The 18,008-nt window shown below is 43.1% G+C and overlaps 1 pseudogene; it reads right to left on the reverse strand.

Annotated features, from left to right (window-relative positions):
- Positions 1-6: 6 nt before the first annotated feature.
- Positions 7-17,755, reverse strand: LOC118357819 (kinesin-like protein KIF27; annotated as a pseudogene).
- Between the last annotated feature and the right edge of the window lie 253 nt (positions 17,756-18,008).

An 18,008-nucleotide genomic window follows, 5' to 3' on the forward strand; every position in this document is an offset into this window, starting at 1 on the left:
AGTTGAAAGTTACTGAGCTCTTCAGTAAGGCCATTCTACTGCCAATATTTGTCTATGGAGATTGCATGCCGGTGTGGTCCATTGAATAAACCTGTCAGTAACGGGTGTGGCTGAAATAGCCGAATCCACTCATTCTAAGGGGTGTCCGCATACTTTTGTATATACATTGTAATTATACTCAAATTGAAAAATCATTCAACTAAATAATGAGGATTTCTATCATCCTAATGGAGGTGTAGATTACATCTCACATTACACTGTTTCAACGTGGCTGAATGGGATGACTTCATGTGACTCCGTGCAGCTAATGGCAATGTCCAGCTTTAGGTATACTGTCGTGAGCCACTTTTAGATTTGACACCTCTGCCAAAACAACCACTATGTGGATGTCGGCTAAAGTGGATCTGATTGAAAAGAGCCCTCAGTTTCAACTAACCTGTTCTTCTAGATTAGTGTGGATGAAGGAAATAAGTGGTCAGTATGTGCTGGAGCCTCATGGTCAGTGTTCTGGGGCACTTCGATGGAGTCCTCCTGGAATGAGCCTCTGCTGGCCCTCAGGGTAGAGTGCCTCCTAGTGCTGCAGAAGGCAGAGGGTGAGATCTGCCTCGGCTCTCTACAGGAAAGACGGACCGGGGCCAGCTCCACTCTGGGAATCTGCGGGCTGGGGCTGTCCAATGCTCCGTCGCTGGCCGCCTTCCTGCCCTGGGTCTGCAGGTCTGGAGCCTGGGGGCGGAGGGAGTCGGTGACTAGCTCTCAGAGCTTCCTCTTCAGCTTACGGCTGGAGCTCTTATAGAAGAACAGGTCTCTCTCCTGCTGCTGCAGCCTAACATGGAACACTTGTCCACTGTCCCCTGAGCCACCCTCTACACACGAGGACAAAACGGGCAGTGATAATACTGTAAAACAGACAAACACAACGAAGGGGCAGGAATACCCCACACTCATAAACATTTATCACATTGACGCATACAAACTGACCTTGGAGCTGCTGCATTAGTATCTGTATGTTGTGCTGGTGCTCTTGATGCTGCTCAGTGAGCCGGCGGTCTGTGTCCAGAGTGAGGCGCTGTAGAGCTGCCTCCATCTCCCTGGTCACCGCCTCCTGCTCGCCACTCTGCAGCTGCAGCCGCCGCTCCGACTCCCGCAGACACAGCACCTGGAGGGGCCAAGGGAACGCTTTCAACTATCCACTCAGTTATTGACGGGTAGTTTAGCAGGAGGGTAATGGAAGGTTAGGAGTGCAGTGAACCATCTCTTTTATGTTTGCCTATGGAGAACTTTTAAACCAGTCCCACTTCTGTCCCAAACCCTTTTCCAGTTTCAATTCTGCCCCAAACCCTTTTCGACCCCCTAATCTCAATCCCAGCACCCCAGCCTTTCCTCAAATGCGGGTTCTATTGCAGAGTGTACTGTCAACTAGAGATACTACTTTGTAGTAGGCATCACCTAGTTCGCCCATTGTGAGTGTTTATTCCAAATAGCATGTTCACTATCCAGCAGTGTTAAAGCTAGCTAGGCTAGTAAGACCCTCCCTCCCCAGACTGGTTATCACACTGCGAAATCTCTGATGATGATTTGCATTGAGTTTCACTTTGAACAAATCTGGTCGTATCGCTCGCCAATGGTCAAATCACTCTCCTCATGTCGCCTCCTTCGTCGAAAATAACTGAATTACGGTAGCTTGGTTGCTCAAAGTAGTTTGTGGTGTGTGTGTGTTGGGACTCTGACCTTGTTGAAGTATTTGACCAACAGTGCCGAGGCCTCTGGAAGTGACAGCTCTCTCGGCGCCCTCATGACGTCATTGTGGTCATCTCCGTGTCCCCGAGGTCTCTCTGTCTCTCCTGGATGGAATAGTTCTTCAACTCTACTGCAGCATCCAGAGCCTCCAAGACCTCCTCCGACTGCAGCAGAGCATGCTCCTCCTATACACACACACACCATGTATTTCCACATCAGCCCCCTGTAAGTCAGTGTGACATCCACGCTGAAGGAAAATAGGCAACGTTAAGGAGCTCACCTCTGGCGTGAGCACCCTGCCGTCCCTCAGCTGCGTGTCCCTCCTCCGACGCAGGATCTCTCTCTCTCCTTCAGCAGCTCCTCCGCGGACACTCCACACAGCCCTGCTGCAGAGAGGGACAGTCGCCTCTCTACCCCTCCTCTCTCCTCAAGCTCCTGATCCAGATCTCCCAGACGGGCCGACACGAGCAGCAAGTCCTGACTCAGAGCCTGAGGAACACACGTGAACGTACGCACACGCACTTTTCAATTGCAGACAACAACATAGGAATGCCAACACACACAAAATGTACGGTTCTTTTTTTCATTTTTTTTCATACGTCAATACTTTGTATTTCTAAGCCCCGCTCTGTGTTTACCTGGCTGGAGCGAAGCTTCTTGACCTGCAGCTGGTTCCTCTCCTGAACACAGGCCTCTCGGTGCCGCAGCACCTCTTCTCTTCTCTGCACCTCAGCTCCTCCTCCAGCTCCTGCAGGCCCCTCCTCCTCTCCAGAGCACGCTCCTCGTGTTCCAGCCACACACGTCTCTCAGACTGCTGGGCATCGTACAGGGGCAAAACGAACACATCAACACGTCAAAACACACACGCAGTTTGCTTATTTTCAACTATGTTGAATATCCAAATGAGATCTAAGGAATCACCATGACTGCAAGGAGGGGCAACTCAAACCTGTGATCCCTTGCCGATGTAATATGGCCACACTTTTAATTCTGGAGGCTAGCCCTGCTCTGTGTCTCCGCCTTCTTTAGGCGCAGCAGGTTCACCGTCTGACTCCGCCTCTCTCTGCGCTCCTTGCACCCTACAAAAGGCACAGGCCGGTCTTAGCAATGAAACAGAAATTACAGGACATATTCCCCCTAAGACTCATAACTGTATTTACCTGTAGGGCGTTCTGACGGCTGAAGTAACTGGAGCCCGTCCTGAATCTGGTCCAAACTAATATTTTGTGCCTGGTTCTGGTCAAAGCAGGCTGGATTCTGTTTGCTTGTCAATGTGCGGTTCATAGAGCGCCTGCGATATATCCATCTGATTAAAGAAGTAGTCTGTCTTGAGCAAACAGAACAATTACATAGCTCTGAAGCAGGATGTTACAGTATTACAGACTTGCTCACCTGAATCCCTTTCTCCCTCCTCTTCCTCATCTTCGCTCCTTTCTTTCAGTGTTTTTTGAGGGCAGTGGACCTCATCTCTCTCTATCTGAGCCAGCAGCAGCTGACTGCGGGTCTTAAAGGCAGCCATCACCCTCTCCAACGAACAGGCCGGAGGACTAGTATGGATCTACATAAGAAACACACTAACAGAAACTCCATTGTTGCACACATACCGCCACACCGGCGGTCACGAGTCTTGAAGGCAGTCAAATTACCATTTAGTCACAGTAATTAGTCTTATCCAAACTCTGATGCTGCTGCTGGTCATTAGTGGCCTACAAAACTTGCTAACTGCCTGGTACTCAGCACTCTATTGTCCCTCTAATCACTCTGACATCAATGCAAATGTATTTGGAAATCTAAATCAAACACTTAATGAGAGCCCATGAGCTAATGTTTCGCAATATTTCTATAGGCTATGCAATTGAGAAAACGGAGTGATGGTCTCTAATAAAAGTGGCCAAATAACTTCTTAAAATTAATGCACATCAATCTGCTTTGCAGGGTGTGTAGAGCCTAACTGGCAGATATAAGCAGCGTGTGAGTTTCAAGTTTGGGGAAGATCATTTTCACCATAAAAATGCACCTTTATAATAAAAGCATTACGTGCATAATTGCATTTGCGGTCACTTTTGATAATGGTGTGTTCCACTAATGGAACAGTCATGCTTCTAGCCTACTACCATGTGCACATTGCTGCGCTTAGAATGTGAAGAAATAGCCTTATAGTTTATCAATATTTTAAGCTAAACGTTCTGATCTGTTGCGTCAGCCACATTGCATAAAAAAAAATGTTTTTATACTAGCCGTTATATTAATTTGGGATCTATCGAATCCCACAACTGTCCCAGACTGTTTGGAATATTTATTTCTCGCACAGAATAGAATAGGTCGACTTTTGTACTATGGGGAATAGTAGACTGACATAGGCTAGTGTTATTGCTGTTGCTTAGGGCTTATCTTGTTGGCTGATGAAAAGTAAATATGGTCAATTTTTTCAAATCCTCATTAGAGTCGCATCATGCAGCCTTACAATGTATTAAAAATCAAAACATATCGTTTGTAGAACAACTAAAGTTACATTAATAACTCTAAATGAAGCATATAGGAAGACCTATTCCTTTGTCAACCGCTTCACACAGAATAGCCGAATGTGCGCACTCCCTCAAATCCTTTGGAGAAAATATTTATATTTTATTGAACTTTGCTCAATTGTATTCTTCATACTATAAAACAATATAAAATAATGCCACGGAATTCTAAACAAATCTTGTCCGCCAAATGAACAAGTGTAGCCCACATCCATTTGGCATAGCCACATCAGAACAACTCAGAGTATACTGTACTATTATTTTCTTCTGAAATACACTACAGTTTCTTCATATCATGCTTCTTTAGACCTGTCTAAAATAAACAATACATTTATTGTGAAGGTGTAGGCTATATTACATGGATGTATTAGACTTTTTTTTAAATGTCTTGAAGGCTATGTGTGGAAGCCAGAAGATGCTAAATGTGTTTATGTTAATTAACGGGCAATTACCGGAGACTGACAGTTATTTGCTTGACAATCACCAGCTGACAATAATTGTGACCGCCACAGCCACACACACACACACACACACCTTCCTCGTACAACCATGGCCTTAGCTGATCATGGGAACACTGAGGTCTCCTCGCTGACTTCCCAGAAGCCCCAGTGTCCAGCGAGGGTCTAAAGGATCCCATCCTGAAGGTCAGGAGGTCACCACAGAGACAGCTGCTGTTCCACCAGCTGCTCCTTCTGCACGCCCAACCAACGGAAAAAACATCAGTCATCACCCACTGTACAAATGCCCCATTCAATCGTCGTATCTCAATATCCTCTCTCTCTCTCTCTCTCTACCTTAATTTGTCTGTGCTCCCTCTCCTCCTGTAAGGACTGCAGGTGTGTCTGTTTCTCCTGTAGCAGTGTCTGCACCTGCCTCTACACCTGCTCCAGCTCAGATTCCCTCAGGTCAAACACCTGCTTGTCTATAGCCAGAGTATACTGATGGAAGAAGGGAGAGTGGGAGAGAGACTGAGTAAAATAGAGTTGGGGGGGAGGAAAAGAGAGACAAATACAATTTATACCTATGTTTAGAATATAATTTGTAAACAGATTATATTGAGCAAACAAAGCTGAGAAACAGAGTCCACTATACACATAACCTGGCAGTTCTTGAGCTCACGTCTGAGCTGGAGGGTGGTGATCTGTTGAGACTCATCCCCTGCACCCCCCACAGGTTGTTGATAGCCAGTGTGGCTAAGCTCCCTGTGTCTCTCCAGCCATTCCTGCAAACGCTGCTGCAGAGCAGGACTCCGGGTGGAGTTCTGGAGCTCCTCCAATAGGAAGGCAGCGTCCTGTGCAAGGCAGCGGTACTGGGACTCCTCCACTAGAGACGCCCCCTGTCATCACGCTCCTCCTGAGTGGCCTGTTTGGTGCTGTCACTCAAAGCAATCCCTCTCCTTGTCTTATCCTACTCTCTCAGTGCCTCTCCCAGAGTCTGGACCTCCTGCTCCAGCTCCCCCACACGAGCCTCTCCAGGCTGCCAGCCCGAACACGCCCTGGCAGGACACAACCCAGGCTGGTTCTTCACGTAGCATGGCCGCGAGGCAAACTGAAGCACACTCAGCGTCTCTGCGAAACTGTGGTGGGAAGGGCTGACGCAGGCCACTATCAGTGTATGAGCAGAGCCGCCCAGTGAGTCCCGGAGGATACGCATGATCTTGGCGTCGGGGTACGGCACGTGGTTGTGCCGGCGATTGGAGAGTGCGTGTTGGAGAGTGCGGGGATGACGTTGCCCAACACCAGCAGGCCTGTGTTCCCGGTGCGTGCAGCCCGCTCTGACCCAGACAGATCCACCAGGTGGAGTTTAGAGGAGCGGAGGGAGTCATTGTCGTGGTCATCCTGCGTCAGCTGTAGGGTAACGATAGCATGAGAGCGGCTGGAGCGCTCGTTCATCTGAGTGGGGCCAGTGTGCCTCAGGGCATTGCCAGCCTCCAGGACGCTCAGCAACCCCTCAGCGGAGGTACTCACAGTTTCTCTTGCCACAACTACCACTGAAACAAACCCACACACTACAGTCAGATTCCATACAGCATGTACAGTGCAAAGATCTGGAAATCAGCATTTGGCCTACCACTTTTAAAAAGGGGACATCCAACTCTTTTAAATAATTATAGGCCAATCTCAAAGCTGTCACCCCTGGTGAAAATACTTGAAACCCTTGTGAGTGAACAGCTAAGAGTTTTTATTTACTAACTATTTTATCAATGTACCAATCAGGCTTCAGGAAGACGCATAGCACAATTAAAGCTGCCATGAAGGTTTTAAATGATATCACTGAAGCCCTTGACAAAAAACAGCACTGTGTCTCACTTTTTATTGATCTCTCTTGATCATGCTATACTAAGGCAGAGATTGTCGAGTGTAGGTCTTTCGGAGCATGCAGTGGCATGGTTTGCTAACTATCTGTCTAATAGAACTCAGTGCACTCAATTTGATGGGCTTATGTCTGTTAAATTGTCTGTCTTTAATGGTGTGCCCCAAGGCTCTGTACTTGGTCCTCTCCTATTCACTATTTATATAAATGATTTAGACAAATGTCCAACATCCGCAACTTCATTTTTATGTTGATGATACTGTTATTTACTGTTGTGCCTCGTCTCTTACAAAAGCTTTCCAGAACTTGCAAACAGCTTTTTATACTGTTCAACATACCTTGTGTCAATTGAAGCTTATCCTCAATACTGACAAAACTAAACTAATGGTGTTTTCTAAAGCAATAAATAGACCTCTGAACCTTTCACCTATTACTACCTGTCAGGGCAAGGAGATTAAGGTTGTAACCAAATATAAATATCTTGGAATTTTAATTGATGACGGCCTCTCTTTTAAATTGCACATTCAACAACTTACAACAAAATTGAAGCTGAAATTGGGATTTTATTTTAGGAATAAGGCCTGTTTTTCTTTTGAAGCCAGAAGGAGGCTAGTATCAGCTACTTTTATGCCTTTACTAGACTATGGGGATATTTTATATATGAATGCTTCCGCTCAGTGTTTGAGATCAATTGACACCCTTTCCATTGGCACTTTGAGATTTATTTTAAACTGCAAAACCCTTACGCACCACTGCACTTTGTATACCAGGGTTGTCTGGCCTTCTCTAGTCACTCGTAGGCTCAGTCACTGGTATACTTTTATTTACAAAGCCATTTTGGGTTTACTACCTATTTATTTGGGCATTTTTATTGTTCAGAAATGGGGTGGGTACTCTCTTCGTTCGCTGGACTTTATCCTGCTAACTGTTCCAAATGTCCGAACTGAATTTGATAAAAGGGCTTTTATGTACTCTGCGCCATCGTCTTGGAAAGCCTTACAAAATACTTTTAAACTGGAAGAACTCGCCCCGATTCGTATTTTTAAATCACTGATGAAGGATCTTGAGACTGATTCCCTGACCTGTCAATGTTTTTCATTTGCTGTTTTTGATTGTGTTATACTCTTGTGAATTCCATGTTTTTTTTACTAGATTATTTGTAGTTTTTCCATGTTGTTTGTCTGTAATTTTTGTAATGACTTGGTGCTGCCGATCTTGGCCAGGACCCTCTTGAAAAATAGATTTTAAATCTCAATGAGCCCTTCCTGGTTAAATAAAAATAAATGTAAAAAATGTGGAAAGTATTCAAACCCCTTGACTTTTCCCCCATTTTGTTACACTGCAGCCTTATTCTAAAAATGATTCAATTGTTTTTTTTCCCCTTATCAATTTACACACAATACCCCATAATGAATGACAAAGCAAAAACAGGTTTTTAGAAATGTCATATTTCTGTTTTGTTTTTTTACACATTTGCTGAAATTTCTAAAAACCCTGTTTTTGCTTTGTCATTCATTATGGGGTATTATAATAATATATGCCATTTAGCAGACGCTTTTATCCAAAGCGACTTACAGTCATGTGTGCATACATTCTATGTATGGGTGGTCCCGGGAATCGAACCCACTACCCTGGCGTTACAAGCGCCATGCTCTACCAACTGAGCTACAGTTTGTAGATTGATGAGGGGGGGAAAATGCTTTAATCAATTTTAGAATAAGGCTGTAAAGTAACTAAATGTGGAAAAGTCAAGTGGTCTGAATACTTTCCGAATGCATTGTACTTCCATTCATTTTTTCAACTGGTACCGGGGGGGACCTTCAGACGAGTCCTGTGAGGCCTGTGGGCATCCTAGAGCAAAACATGTGTGTGAGAGTCTCACCTTTGTGCAGAGGGGTCATATTAGTGTGTAGCCCTAACAGTTTGGACACCACAGAAAGAAGATGTCAGATTGGTTGTACCGACTTCAGACGAGTCTCCTGAGACTTGTGGAGGGAGTAGAGAAAACCGGAGAACATCCTTGTGTTCTTGAGTCTCATCTTTCCATAGTTTTGTAGGCCAAACCGTTCGGATGATACAGATGATTTTGTGAGAAGACCGATTTTCGGGATGTCTTATGGTCTGACAAACCACGGTCTAGCTCTGTCGCCAGAGATGCGGAAGTACGACATAGGCATATGCAGTGGATTGAGATACATCCCATGCAAACTGACAGATTTTTATGGGGCGCGGACATCGGCCTTAAACACACACACTTGACACGTCACACACACCCTAGCACAGACAGAGCAAGGGGTGTTACCAGTGTTACCCCTGTCATCCTCTCTGACATGCAGCTCCTTGTTGCCAGTCTGGACCTCCAGCAGGTCCCTGAGCTCCTCCTGGTACAGTTCCATGTAGGACACCCTAACGTCTACCGCAGCCCTGGCATCCGCAGCTCTCCTCTCCCCCAAGAGCACAAACAGATCTGCTGCAACCCGACCAATGATCCCACTCTCCTCCTCCGGCAGAGATGCTAACAAGGGTACAAGTACAGAGAGAGAGCAACTTCCTTGGTGAAAACACAAAAGCAGAGTTGTCTGATGATAATATAATAGTGTAATTGTATAATCATAAGATTCTCTGCATTTGCCTCAAATGACAGTTCAGGGTAGAATCATAGTAGATAGATTATTCAAGGATTCATGTCAGAACATCATCATCCCTCAATGCACTTGGCGTCTGCATGATGTCAAAGAGTACAATTGGGCTCACACTTTTAAAGGCCCAGTGACGTCAAAACTAGATTTACCTACATTTTATATATATTTCCACACTATGATGTTGGAATAATACTTTGAAATGGTGAAAATAATGACAATGCCCTTTTATTGTAAGAGCTGTTTGAAAAGCGCCTGAAATCTCAGCCTGTTTTTGGTGGGATGGAGTTTAGCCTTCCATGGTGACATCAACCACATTTCCAGGTTTCCCCTCCCACCCAGACCCCTCCCTGACAGTCTAGCTCTTGAAGCGAATTGATTTTGATCATTTTAATTGAAAACAATCACAGTAAGGTACTTAATTGTTACTCAGAAAGTACTTGATATTGAGATAAAAGCGGCTGCATTGGACCAATAACTTACCTACATGTCCCCCACCAAGGGTGTATGTCTTTCCAGACCCGGTTTGTCCATAGGCGAACACTGTAGCATTGGAGCCGTCAACTAGAGATGCCACCAGAGGTTTGACACAGGACTTGTAAACCTGACCGTGCCGTCGGTCCAAAGGCGTGGTCGGTCGCTACCCAGCATCACCTGGACGGTGTCGGGCACCACACACTGCTGGTGGTTGTGGAGCACCTTTTTGCACACACACCTCTTCCATTACCAAACCCGTCACTGGTAACGTCTGATACTACATTTTTCACACAAGACACCCACTTTGTCTTCTCGATAAAGGCATGTTGAAAGAAATACGTCTAACGTTACTTGTACAGTAACTTGTTCACTTCAGAAACCACGACTTTTTCGCACTTTGGACTGTGAAACGAAAAGCTGTCATATCTGGCGTTGTTGATTTGAAAGAACAAAGTTCAACTTCAACTTTTTAACTTGAACAAATAACTGTTCGAGCTGGCCGTTGATTGCTGGGTTCGCTACAGTACCTAGCTAACGTTTAGTTTTCCACTATCTTACCGTCCATCTCCATTGTTGTTACTTGTCGTCTGACTACTTTTGTTGTCTATCACTCGTTGCCATGGATTTCACCGATAAATCAAGGAAAGCGCGTGCTTTTCTATCCAAGGAAAGAGACTCGCTGTAAGACACAATCTGATGCTACAGCGCCGCCCTACGGCGTGGTTGTGCTACTGTGGGCAAATTCTAAGTTATCAAATACAAAATTCAGACACCGGTATTACCGGTAAAAAAAAAGAAAATACAAGGCAACCCCCTTCCAAACAGCTCTTATTTTAATAGTTTCTTGCAGGTATACCCCTTTTATACATATCAGTGGGTAACTGGAAAATTGGGAGGTGTTGTTAAACCATGGGGTCTGTTTGCAAATTAGGAAGGTATTAAAGGTCCAGTCAAAAACGTTATTTTTCCCCCCCTGTGTTTTTTATATATTTCCACACTATGAGGTAGTAATAATACTGTGAAATTGTGAAAACTATAATAATGTATTTTTAGTGTGGGAGCTGTTTTAAAAGACCACCTGAAATTTCAGCCTGTTTTGGTGGGATGGTGTTTGTCCTGCCTGGTGACATCCCCAAGCAATAAATTAGTTAATAGACCAAATAAGAAAATGTTCCAAACCTCTCTGCCAATAACAGCTCATTTTCGGTTTCCCCCTTGCCACTCAGACCACTGCCAGACAGATATAAAAATTGCTCTTGCTAAGAAGCAATTTTTTTTCTTATGACGATTTTGTTTGAAAACAATCACAGTACGGCCTTACCCAGAAATGATTTGATATTGAGATAAAAACGGCTGCATTGGGCCTTTAAGCAACGAAACGAGTCACAGACTCGATACCTGTATTTTAGTTGCAGGGTCTGTGAAAATGCAGGAATCATGACTAGGTCTTTCGTACCCATTTCAGACAGAAGATGTGGTATATTACATGTAGGTCTACTTCAGTTTTTTCTCTTTAAAATTCAGTTCTCTCTTTTGTTTTTCCATTATTTGGATTTCTCCCATTTGTTCTATTTTCCCCATTTTTTTCATACTTTTTTGTTGTTGTAGGAAAACAACTACATTTAGATTTTCTGCTGTTTTTTAATCACAAAAATAGTCAGTTTCTCTGTGTGGGCCTGTGTCAGAGATAAAGAGTTGATATTGTAGCTTTGGCCATCTCACTCTTCAACCAGACTCCACAGGTGCACCTTGATCCTCCCACACACCAGATAGAGCAGACACAAATCGCCACATTTCTACTGTCGCCTCTGAGCTGAGCAACTCACCTGAGAGAAGAAAGAAGGTACATGCACACATAACAGGGGAAAGAATACTTACAGTTTCTTAATGTCTCTGTCAGGGTGTCTGAGTAGTAAAGTGCCCCCAGGTGGACTAGGGCCTGTTGTACAGTAGTCAGCAGAGTAGCCTCCTCTCCCCTAGCCTCCATGAGAACCAGAAAATCAGCCACAAGAATCTGAGCTCCCCACACAAAGGCAGTTGCCACCCCTATTTCAATGTAATTTCCCATCCTAGAGAGAACATACACGTTTGGGTTCTGTTGTGTACTGATGTGACTTACTGAGATATGATGTCACCACGTCGGTAAAGGAATGTGAGGGGTTACACAGACCGTGATGGAGTAAAGACATGTTGAAGTTGACCTCTGAGTCTGGTTGATTTAATTCAATATAATATCTCAACTTAGCACGAGTTGTAAGCATACGATTGAACAGGTTCCTGCCTCCAATTGACAAATTCACAAATTGAGTGTGGGAATGTCCATGTGAAGTTGATAAACATCAACAAATAGGGCACTGACAGCTGTAAGTGTAGCTGGCTAGCATGCTAACCTTATCTAGCTAGCATGCTAACCTTATCTAGCTAGCATGCTAACCTTATCTAGCTAGCATGCCAACCTTATCTAGCTAGCATGCTAACCTTATCTAGCTAGCATGCTAACCTTATCTAGCTAGCATGCTAACCTTATCTAGCTAGCATGCTAACCTTATCTAGCTAGCATGCTAACCTTATCTAGCTAGCATGCTAACCTTATCTAGCTAGCTAATCTTGCCTATTGCTTGTTTTTTTTAACTACACCATATTCAAAAGATTAGCCAGCTGACTCTCTGGCTGTTTGTGGAGCTGGATTTGTCATAAGCATTAATTTAGGGAAAACTTCACAACAGATGGAAATCACTGACCTGTCTTTGACCTTGCCATCTATTGTTATCTCCAATGTTTTGGCATCTTCCATAAATTGCGGCTGCGAATCCACCATAGAAATAGTTAGAAGGAATAAGTTTGACACTCCGGTAATATGGATAACAATTGAAAGATGGCTGATATGAGTTTTCTACGTTGTCTTGGACACGGTGCAACCTTCGATAGGTAGGCCAAGTTAGCCCATGCTTGTGGTTCTCACAGGGGAAGTGAAATGATAGGCTACAAGGACTTTTATCTTTATCATGCATGCCGCAAATGACATGTAACTAACTACAAATTCCTCAAATTGTATTTTGCAGGTGCCTTTTCATTATCTGGTTTCTAACTAATGTTACACCAATCAAAGAAGTGGAACGTGTAGTGAAGCAACACTTTAGTGGTCAATGCTATCATATCACACAATTATGCCATTTTTAAGATGGTCAGATTTATATAATTTTTCTACAGACTAGCTTGAAAATAAGTGAAAATTGACAAATTATCCAATGGATTATGATAATTTTCTGGGAAACAAAACAAGTGGATGTGCAAAAACACACTTATTAGATTTTTTTCCCATGGCTCAGGCAGATGGACACAAGGCTGTTTGGCTCATCTCAGTCATGAAGTGGAATAACATTGCAGCTGTTTCTGAATAATTAACAATGCCATGTTGGTGGGTGTGTTGAGGAAATTACCACTAAGGATCCCAAAGTCAAGTTTAAATGAATTTATGTTAATTCACGCCAGTGAAGCGATTACAAACAGCACTTCACACTACAAGTTAGTCAGAAGCTCTGAGGAGGTATTTCCCCCTCAGGATATTTATACTATCACTTTTTCAAAAAAGTGCATCCTTTCTCAGCAAAGCGTTTGCTCACAGAGAATGGCTGCCCAGGAGAAGAACAACTGGCAACCAAACCTTATCTAGCAGTCTGGGTGTTCAGCCAATGTTCCAATCCTACCGGGCCAACCTTTTGAGAGCAAACCTCAGGCACCCTATCTGTCTATATTGTAGGCGCATTTCTAAGTATGCAACAGGTCAAAAATGTACGATAAGTGTGAGACAGAAAAAAAAAACTAAGTAGAAAGAGACACAGTAAAATTCCACTACAGATGGTAACATTCAAATAAAACCCAGCCCTGAAACCATAGCCGTAGGAAAGCAGTTTGGGGTTGGGGGTGCTTAGAATGTTTGGCAAAACATGTTTGACTTGTTTTTTAAATTGTGATTTTTCAGGGGGTGCTTGCATCCCTACTTCCTGAGGTTATGCCTGAAACAAAACTTAGGCTGAAAATAATTTGTATGTCATGTCTTAGGAAAAGACACCGCATTCACACGGATTTGCAAGAAGTGGGCAGTTCAGAACTGTGGGCAGTTCAGAATTGGTACTTCAAGCCCAAATATATCATACTTTGACTGAAACAATGACTTGTTGACCTAAATCCTTGTGTAACATGGCTAAGCTCTATAGTATTTCAGCTCTAAAAGATGGATTTCCAGTAGTGTGGTTGTTTAACCAAATGTAGGATGTCTATATGCCACTGTATAATCAATAAGGTATGTATAGCATAGTATACTGTATTGTGTGTAGTTGAAAAGCGGCTTAACCCCTGCTTCCACAGGGCACCATTTCCACATTACTCCAACTGCATTTGAGGCCAATTTGTGCTTCAAATAGCCACTCTCCACACATACGTTATGTTGGAGAGTTTGTGTTGTGTGCAGTAGCGGTGCGTGGGTAAAGGTCACTGAGGATGCCCAGCCAGGGGAAAAAAAGCCATATTACAACCTATGTTGTGATAATTGCAGTGTTTTCTCTATAACCTGTTAGTTCATATAGTAACAATGTACGCTGACAGTCGGGAAGCAAGTTCAGGGAGTGAATACATTTAATTAATAAATGAACAAAACAAGAAACACAAACAGCGTACCGACAAGAACAGATACAGGAACAATGGCGACTGGGGAAGAAACCAAAGGGAGTGACATATAAAGGCCAGGTAATCAAGGAGGTGATGGAGTCCAGGTGTGTCATTATGCGCCTAATGCTGGTGACAGGAGTGCGCCCTAAACGAGCAGCCTGGTGACCTAGAGGCCGGAGAGGGAGCACATGTGACACGTCCCTTGTCACAGTGATGTATAGGCCTAAGGATGAGAAAATAAGAAGACACAATGCTAGAATAAATTATTTGTTTAATCACAAATCCGGAGTTGAACATCTAGTTCAAATAGTTACATGACCTACTACAGCACGGTCAAGCAAGTTAATGTTTCAGAGATTTTCAGACTACTAAACAACTATAGATTTAGAACCACAAGTCGCAATGAAAACAGGAGCTGCCTCCACTATATTCCAACACCATTTCAACTTCAATATTTCAACATCATCAAATCACCTATGCTTAGTCTAATACAGTGACAACTAAGATACAGTGACAACAGGTGTTCCTCACGTGTCCTGAGGGATGCTGCTCTGTGATGGGCAGCTATAATACTATTACGGTACATATATGAGTTATCAAATGAAGTTGTTGTCAAGTACAGTTTTATTGACATTTATAGACATTAAAAGGTTCAAAGGTTCAAGGACAATTTACAGCCTTCAGAATGTATTATTCATACCCCTTGAGCTATTCCACATTTTTTTCTCACGCATCTAAACACAATAACCCATAATGACCGTGAAAAGACGTTTAACGAAATTGTAGCATTTTTTTTATTTACATGCATACCAGTCAAAAATGTGTACACACCTAACTTTTGAACACACCTAATATGTTATATTTGAAGAATGTCAAGTATAAAATATTTGGATTTGTTAAAATATTTGGACTTGTTTAACACTTTTTTGGTTACTACGTGATTCCATATGTGTTATTTCATAGTATTGATGTCTTCGCTATTATTGTGATGAAGCATACAGTTGAAGTCGTAAGTTTACATACAATTGAAGTCAATAAAACTTATTTTTCAACCACTCCACAAAAACTATAGTTTTGGCAAGTATGGTTAGGACATCTACTTTGTACATGACACAAGTCATTTTCCCAATAATTGTTGACAAACAGATGATTTCACTTATAATTCACTGTATCACAAATCCAGTGGGTCAGAAGTTTACATACACTAAGTTGACTGTGCCTCTAAACAGCTTAGGAAATTCCATAAAATTATGTCATGGCTCAGGAAGGAGACGTGTTCTGTCTCCTAGAGATGAATCCCAGAACAACAGCAAAGGACCTTGTGAAGATGCTGGAGAAAACAGGTACAAAAGTATCTATTTCCACAGTAAAACGAGTCCTATATCGACATAACATAAGGCCGCTCAGCAAGGAAGAAGCCACTGCTCCAAAACCGCCATCAAAAAGCCAGACTATGGTTTGCAACTGCACATGGGGACAAATATTGTACTTTTTGGAGAAATGTCCACTGGTCTGACAAAACAAAAATAGAACTGTTTGACCATAATGACCATCGTTATGTATGGAGGAAAACGGGGGAGGCTTGCAAGCTGAAGAACACCATCCCAACCGTGAAGCACCGGGGTGGCAGCATCATGTTGTGGGGGTGCTTTGCTGCAGGAGGGACTGGTGCACTTCACAAAATAGATGGCATCATGAGGCAGGACAATTATGTGGATATATTGAAACAATATCTCAAGACATCAGTCAGGAAGTTAAAGCTTGGTTGCAAATGGGTCTTCAAAATGGACAATGAGCCCAAGCATACTTCCAAAGTTGTGACAAAATGGCACAAGGACAACAAAGTCAAGGTATTGGAGTGGCCATCACAAAGTCCTGACCTCAATCCTATAGAAAATGTGTGGGCAGAACTGAAAAGGAGTGTGCAGACAAGGAGGCCTACAAACCTGACTCAGTTACACCAGCTCTGTCAGGAGGAATGGGCCAAAATTCACCCAAATTATTGTGGGAAGATTGTGGAAGGCTTCCTGAAACGTTTGACCCAAGTTAAACAATTTAATGGCAATGCTACCAAATACCAATTGAGTGTATGTAAACTTCTGGGAATGTGATGAAAGAAATAAAAGCTGAAATAAATCATTCGCTCTACCATTATTCTGATATTTCATATTATTAAAATAAAGTGGTGATCCTAACTGACCTAAGACAGGGATTTTTTTACTAGGATTTACATGTCAGGAATTGTGAAAAACTGAGTTTAAATGGATTTGGCTAAGGTGTATGTAAACCTCCGATTTCAACTAGATATCTGATGAAGGGTATTAAACAATTGTGTTGAAAGTTTCCAAGGGCACAGTGGTCTCCATCATTGGGAAATTGAAAAATTATAGAACTTCCCAGACTCTGCCTAGAGCTGGCCGGCCGACCAAAATCATTAACTGGAGAGGGACCTTGGTCAGGGAGGTGACAAGAACCCATTGACCACTCTAACAGAACTACAGAGTTCCTTGGCTGAGATGGGATAACCTGCCAGAAGGACAACAGGCTCTACAGCACTTAACCAATTTGGGCTTTATGGGAGAAGGACCAGACAGAAGCCACTCCTGAGAAAAAGGCACATGACAGCATGCCTAGAGTTTGCAAAAGGGCACATAAATGACTCTGAGAGCATACGGCAAGAGATTCGTAGATTCTGTGATCTGATGAAACAAAAATGTATCTCTTTGGCCTGAATGCAAAGCACTATGTCTGGAGAAACCAGATACAGCTCATCATCCATTTAACATCATCCCTACTGTGAAGCATGGGGCATGGACTGGGAGACTGGTACGGATAGAGGGAACAATGAACAGAGACTAATACAGGCAAATCCTTGATGAGAACCTGTTTCAGAGTGCAAACGACCTTAGACTGGGGTGAAGATTTATGTTCCAACAGGACAATGACCCCAAGCTTACAGCCAAATTAATGCAGGAATGGCTTCAGAACTATAATGTGAAAATCCTTGAGTGGCCCAGCCAAAGACCAGACTTGAATTCCATTGAAAATCTGTGGAAAGACTTGAAGATTGTTGTTGCCCGCCACTCCCCATCTAACTAACAGAGCTTGAGAAAATCTGCAAGGAAGATTGTGTGTAAATCCCCAAATCCAGATGGCAAAGCTGATACAGACATACCCAAGACGACTCAAAGCTGTAATCGCCATCAAAGGTGCTTCTAAAAAGTATTGACTCAGGGGTGTGAATACTTAAGTAAATTAGATATTTCTGTATTTCATTTTAAATACATTTGCAAAATTTCTAAAAACATGTTTTAAGTTTGTCATTATGGGGTATTGTGTGTAGAATAGGGTGTAGAATACTGTCATTCTCTCATCCCAGATTTACGGTATTACCGGCATGCTAACAAATTTAGCACAAGTAATAGCGAATTCTTATGGAGGCTATTAGCTAATTATGATAATGGGTGCAAACAAAAATATATAAATCGCAAAGACGGCAATCTAGCAGTACAGGTAGGAGCTACCGAATGTCATTTTTGGTGAGTTTGGACATATCACAAGTGAATGTGAACGAGAGACTGTGAAAATGTCTTGACGCATGCTTGTCTGAAGGAGGAACAGTACTGGCGCAGCATGTGTACACACTGTGTCT

Source organism: Oncorhynchus keta, chromosome 25, assembly GCF_023373465.1.
Source record: "Oncorhynchus keta strain PuntledgeMale-10-30-2019 chromosome 25, Oket_V2, whole genome shotgun sequence".
Taxonomy (NCBI): domain Eukaryota; kingdom Metazoa; phylum Chordata; class Actinopteri; order Salmoniformes; family Salmonidae; genus Oncorhynchus; species Oncorhynchus keta.